Source organism: Mirounga angustirostris, unplaced genomic scaffold (genome assembly GCF_029215605.1).
Source record: "Mirounga angustirostris isolate CCGP_5_RB_7025 unplaced genomic scaffold, mMirAng1.0.hap1 SCAF_3, whole genome shotgun sequence".
NCBI lineage: Eukaryota > Metazoa > Chordata > Mammalia > Carnivora > Phocidae > Mirounga > Mirounga angustirostris.
The window spans coordinates 60,170,795-60,177,384 of NW_026991711.1; positions in this window are offsets into that span (position 1 = coordinate 60,170,795).

Sequence of the window (6,590 nt, forward strand, 5' to 3'; positions counted from 1 at the left end):
GAAGAACACAGCTCAGCACACTGGACCCAGGTGTGAGTCCTCCCTCTGGGACTGGTTCCCTAGGTCTGGATTAATCATGAAAATGTCATTCGTCTTCCCCGCGTGGCAGTTCCCCTCAGTGTCATACGGGGCTATGATTTTCGGGGGTGGGAGTCCAGGGACTGCAAAGTGAAGACACATTTGCCTTTCCAAATTACATATAGAAGCCAGGCAAGAGTGGAGATGAGGGGTCATATCAAACAATAGCTCTGACACTCCTGTTAAAGCTCATTTAAGACCAAATTCAGCAAATTTCAAATCTACCCTAATCCATACTTCCATTTAATTTTGGGGAAGGCTGCAAATGAATCAGATGATCTGGGGGCCATATGTAGAGGAAGCATGACGATAAAGGATTGTCACATTGTAATCAACTGATCATAACTGATATATTGATATTTTTCATGAGCCCATAATAGTATTGGCTGCAATATTTATTGTGTGCTTTCTGTGTGCCAGCCACTATGCAGAGTACTCTGTGTGCATTGTTGCATTAGGGGCTCCTATACCCCATGAGGCAGTCATTTTATGATCAGGTAGCCATTTCAGGAAACTGAGGCTGAGAGCAGTTGAGTATCACGCCCACGGCCAGCCAGCCACTGAGTGGAACAGTGGAGACTCATGCCAGACCTCTGATTCAAGAGCACATTCTTTTTTCTTTTTTTTTTTTTTTTTGAGATTTATTTATTTATTTGACAGAGAGAGAGAGCAAGAGAGGGAACACAAGCAGGGGGAGTGGGAGAGGGAGAAATGGGCTCGATCCCAGGACCCTGGGATCATGACCTGAGCCGAAGGCAGACGCTTAACAACTGAGCCACCCAGGCGTCCCTCAAGAGCACATTCTTAACCTTACGTTGGTTCAGTACTATCTTCTTCCAAACGGTTATTTCAGGAGGCTGTACTACCTCTAATCATGTCTTACACATTTCAGGATTTCTCTTTTACAGCTATTTTAGAGTATGTGGCAGAATTTTTGACTCTTCTAAGTGATGATGGCAAATCATTGTCCTTTCATATGGCCACAGTTAACAATTACTATCTACCAGGCACTTTACCGGAAAGCCTTCATTTTTCCCTCACCATAACACTGCAGGTTAAGAACTGGTATTATCGTGCCCTATTCTCATTTGAGAAAAATGAGGCCCAGAGAGCCTAAGTCACCGGGCCACATTTATACCCCAGGGCTGCAGGGTCCACAGAAGGCCACCCGGTGAGAGCAGGTGATTGCTCGTTGGCTGAGGCAGTGTGAGGGCCTGACCCCGCCTAGCCCCACCCCCACCCTGGGAAAGGGGCCCCTAGCCACTGAGGCTGCCTGCCGGATCCTTGCCGCCCTGGTCCCTGGTCCATAACACTCCACTGCCTCTCCGGAGCTTTAGAAACAACCAGAAGGAATCTGGAGCTGGGTTTTGTGAGTAGGGTCAGTGAGCTCTCTGGACGTAGACAATATCATTTTGAATCAAAACAAGACTGTTTTTCTTACTTGGCTTTGGTGCATGCCCTGCTGGCCTCCCAACCTCCCCCTCCATTATCTGTGCTCTGTTCCCCCAAACTTGGAGCATTTTCTTTACCTCATTAAATGCTTTTCCTTGCACCACACATGCTCCTTCTCTCCCAAGCCTTTAAAGGTTGGGTACTCTGGCCTGCTCCTCCACCTCACTGCCCTTTAGATTTCCACTTGATATCTTAGTGACTGAATCTCCTCATGACTTCAGACTCTGTCTCTGCGGTGGCAGCTCCCGGTTTCGTACCTCTAGATCCAGCCGCCCCCCTGAGCTCTACACAGAGGTGTCTAATCTCCCACCTGCAAGTCCACAGAAAGCTCTGAGTTAACATCTACAAAATAGAACTTTTAATTTCTCTCCCCAATTCCCCTGCAGAAAAGCTCTGCTGAGCAGCCCCTCTGTTAATCAGCTTAATAAAGGGTACCTGTGGTCACTAGCGCCTCGAGCTAGACCCCCGTGTCTCTGTATCTAGTTCCCAGCAAGCCTAAATACCTGCAAGTCCTGCTTCAGAGTCTCTCCCAACCCAGTCCTCCCATCCAGGCAGCCAACAATGCCTCTTGTCTGGCCCACAGTAGAGTGACCCAGCTGTTGTCCCAAGTTGTCCCTTTGAGCCCTTCAGTAAAACCCCCGCCCAACAGCCACAGTCATCTTTCAAAAATTAAATCAGATTGTACTACTCCTCTGTTCAGAACCCTCCAAGGACCACCCAGTACATTCACTCCTGCATCCTCAAGGTCCCCTGATGCCTTCCTGCCTGGGGCCTTTACGGGGGCTCTTTCCTTGGCCTGACCAGTCCTCCCCCTGTTCTCATTAATCCCTGCCTCATGCAGGGCTCTATTCAAGTATCACCACCTCTGCAGGGCTTTCTCTGACTAAAAATCTCACCTCCTTCCCGTTCTCTATTTTACTTCACAGGATTGATCATTCCCTGACACGTTATTACATTTGAATATATATGCAAGTAGTATATGATTGCTTACTGCCTGCACACCCCTTCCCACCAAATTTATATAAGCTCTGAAGGCAGGGATCTGGTCTTACTGTTCTACTCTCAGGGCCTGGAAGATTTCTGAGCACATACAGGTGCTCAGTAATACCTTTGGAATAAATCAGTGATGTCTTCAAACTCCTTCCAACGCCATACCCCCTCCAGCACAGATCCTTTGCCCGTGACATTCCCTCAGCCTGAATCTCTCTCTCTGTAGCCCCCAGCCCTTTACATTTTGATGCCTCATATTCCCCTAAAGATCTAAGCTCACTGCCGCCTCATTCATTTATGCAATCTGTAAATCATTCAGTCAATAAACAGTTGTTGGTGTAGGCACTGTTCTTAACACAGGGCATAGAGCATGAACAGAATAAGCTACTGCTTATTGGAGCTCACAGTCTAATGGGGGCAAGCGTGCACAAGTGAATGTGTATGAGTGAGTGTGTGCAAGTGTGTATATGTGTGCACGTGTGTACAGTCTTGTGTTAGATCACCGTAGACACAGTGCAGCCAGCTAATGCATGGTAGAGATTAAAAGCAGTGATGGTTGAGATAGGGTGGTCAAGAAGACGTCTCTGAGGAGGTGACACTTGAGTATCTGAGTATGACAAATGAAGCTATGTGGGATCGAGAAAGCCCTTCCCAAGCCACCCTGCCCCAGCCAGTTCAGATGCCCCCCTTACAAGTTCTCCGTGACACCACAGGCCTCCCTTCCAGAACTTACCACAATTCTGATCCATGTGTGCTGGTGTAACCCTTTGATGAAGGTCTGTGTCTCCCCCCAGCCAAACACTCCGTGAGAGACTCTGTTTATATTCTATCCCCAGACACAGGCTGGGACATAGTAAATGCTCAATATTCTTTGTCAAATGACAAACAAATGGATAAACAAACATGGGCAATTTCCCCAAGAGAATGACCAGCAGGCTCTGACACGCTCTGTGGCCTGGGAGGTCAACCAAAATGGCTACATCAATTTATTTACAAAGTGTGTCTGCCCAACCTCTCCCATCACCAGCACCACACTCCTCCTGCCCCTTTCAGGAACTGCCCTGACCCATGCTGTTGATGAGGAACTTGGGGGGTCCAAGGCAGCCATGTTTGATTGGAGGGAGGTGGGAGCAGATATCACCAGAGAATGCATGTGAACCACAGGGGACCGTGGGCAAGATCTACCACAGAAGTCAGATTGTGGGCCTGAGGGCCTCTCTTTCTGAGGCTGTGGGGAGCTCAGATTGGTTTAACCCCACAGCATTTCAGGGCCACTTCCGGGCTCACCCCCCCCCCCCCCCACACACACAGCTATATTGCATCTTCTGAGGCTTCTGCTCTCCACTCTTCGGTTCAAGGTGGGATAACGCTTAATTCTTGAGCCCTGTCTGATCAAGTCTCCTTGATTTCTGTCAATCTGGCTTTCCACAGCAGCTCAGTAGAAACCCTGCCCTTCAGTCAAGGGCATCCCCTTGCTGGCCAGTACCCTTTCTGTGACTTTCCTGATAACTACCCTTGTGCATTAAATGACAGCCTTTAGCAATCCTCTGCCAGGGTCTAAAGGTGTCTTTCAAGAGAACCTCTGCCATGAAGTTCTCTGTAACACCTTGATCTGAGTGCACTCTCGGCTTGTGTGGAACTCCTCTTGTGTGTGGACTGAAATGCTCAATGAAGCAGTAAATGCCCAGCAATGTCTGATCCATGTTTGTTCTATCTTCCCCCCATTAGGTTGCCAATTACCTAAGGGCAGAAAGTGTGTCTTATATTATTTTGCTTGGTATACAGCAGTTGCTTACTAAGGACTTGATAGACTGATTGAAGGAAAACATCACTCTTGACCATCAGCAATGTTTATGTAGACTTGCTATCCATTCTTCATCCTTACAGGGTTGAAGTACTGTGTTTTTCCACCTGGTAATTTTGTATAATCAGAAAGTCTTTCCAAAATAAGAAGCTGTCCGACAAGACAGAATCTCTTTCACAAAACTAGAAGGTGGCAACTGTAATAAAGAAATTGGGAAATGACACCTAAGGCAGAGTTCACAATGGATATTGGGCAGTTAGAATCAAGCTTAAAAGGAAATTAGGCTGGGTTACTAAGAAGGACGAGAACACCTTGTGATACCGTGTGTGGCAGGCTGAATTATGGTCTCCCCACGATGTCTGCATCCCAATCCCCAGAACCTGTGAATGTTACCTTATGTGGCAAAAGGGATTTTGCAGATTTGATTCAGTTGAGGTTTCTGAGATGGGGAGATGATCCTGGGTCATCCAGGTGGGACTGACATAATCACAAAGGTCCATCCATATAAGGGGCAAGGAGGAGATCAGAGTGAGTAGGTGCAGACAGGAGGACAGAAGCAAAAGGCTGGGGTGATGTAAGGTGGGGCTCACAAGCCAGGTATGCAGCCAGTCTCTGGAAGCTGGAAAAGGCCAGGGGATGGATGCTTCCCTCAAAGCCTCCAGAAGAAATCAATCCTGCCCACACCTTGACTTATCCCAGTCAGACTGATTTTAGTTCTGACCTCTAGCCTATAAGAGAATAAATTTATGTTGTTTTAAGCCCCTAAAGTTGTGGGAATTGTTACAGCCCCAGGAAGAAACCAATTCACCATGAAAAGACCATCAGTGATGAGAGGAATGTAGTCTCCTCTGGGCTCTGTCTGAGAGTGGGCCCAGAAAGTTCTGTCCTGGAAGCCATGTTCTCAGTTGCAGGGCTACCACCAAAGGGCTGGAGATATGCCACTCCAACTAAACTCCCCATTGATCTTCCTTTGCGAAGAAGACACATTGTGGTGGGAGCTGGAAAGCAAGGTCTAAAGAACAAGCCCGATGCCAGGAACTCACATCCTCTTTTTGGACATTCTGTCTAAAGATAGGTATATTTCCATAAATCAAAACCAAGACAATCCGGGGAAGCTACCACAGTGCCTCAAGGAGCAGCTGATTGAATAAGTGGTCACTTCACAGGTGAAAAGAATCAATCAAATGAGCTGATTTTACTGAACTGACTTTTATTGTCTCAAATTTTATTTATCTCAAGACCCCATCTCAGGATTCCCTAGACAAAGCCCAGATCCCAGGGTTTATCACCAATGTCAAATACCTAAAATCATCCCAAAGACAAGCCAGACTTCTGTTTCTGAATCGTGGAATTTCTTAGGCAGTTTGTGTATAGTCTCATTAAAGACAAAAATATACAAAACGTGAAGCAAAAGAGAAAAGCACAGCTTCATGTCCCAGAAGCAATAAATGCTAAAAAAAAAAAAATCAAGATTCCAAACATCCTCTCTGTCCTGTTTATTTTCTTCTTATCTGTAAAGCAAAATGTACACAGAGTCTTCACCACATAATGTCAGGGTCGAATCTATGATAGACTGTAGTTTGATAAGAGGCAGGGTAAAGAGGCCTTCATCCTAAAATGATCCTCAGCAGTGAATTTTCACTTGTGATGCTTCAAAACAAGGCCACAATTGGGGAAAAGAAAGGTCTGTGGCGATGTTAACTTGCTGTGCTTTAATGCAATTTATAAAACAAATCTCCCAAACATTTATTTTTCAGTCCGGCTTCTGGCTAGAGTGGGTTTAGGATAAGCAACAAAATGAAAGAAATCTCCCAAACATCGACATTGGCACTCAAAAAGAAAATAATAATAAAGACAAATATTAAAACATTTCCAGTAAATTTTCATCTGAAATGTGTTGATACAAGATTTCTAAGAATGCCACATAATTATTAGCGTATTTTTTTTTCTTCTCGTAGGAGTTATAAATACTTAGAATCAGATAGTTGGGTTCACATAGATAAAAAGTTCTTTATTAAAAAACTCAGCAATAAGAATATCATTACGTGAGCCTGGAAGGAGAGCTCTGTTCTGTTCTCAGACTCGCCTTAGCCTGGAGCATTCTGGGCTTAATTTGGATTATTGGTTTGTCCTCGTCTGTCTCCCTCCCTTATCCCCAAGAGCACGCTTGCATTCATGAGCATGCACCAACGGATGACTTCTTTCTTTATAAGAGAATACCAGAAGAAATAGTAAGAATGAACAAAATGCAATGTATTCTCCGAAC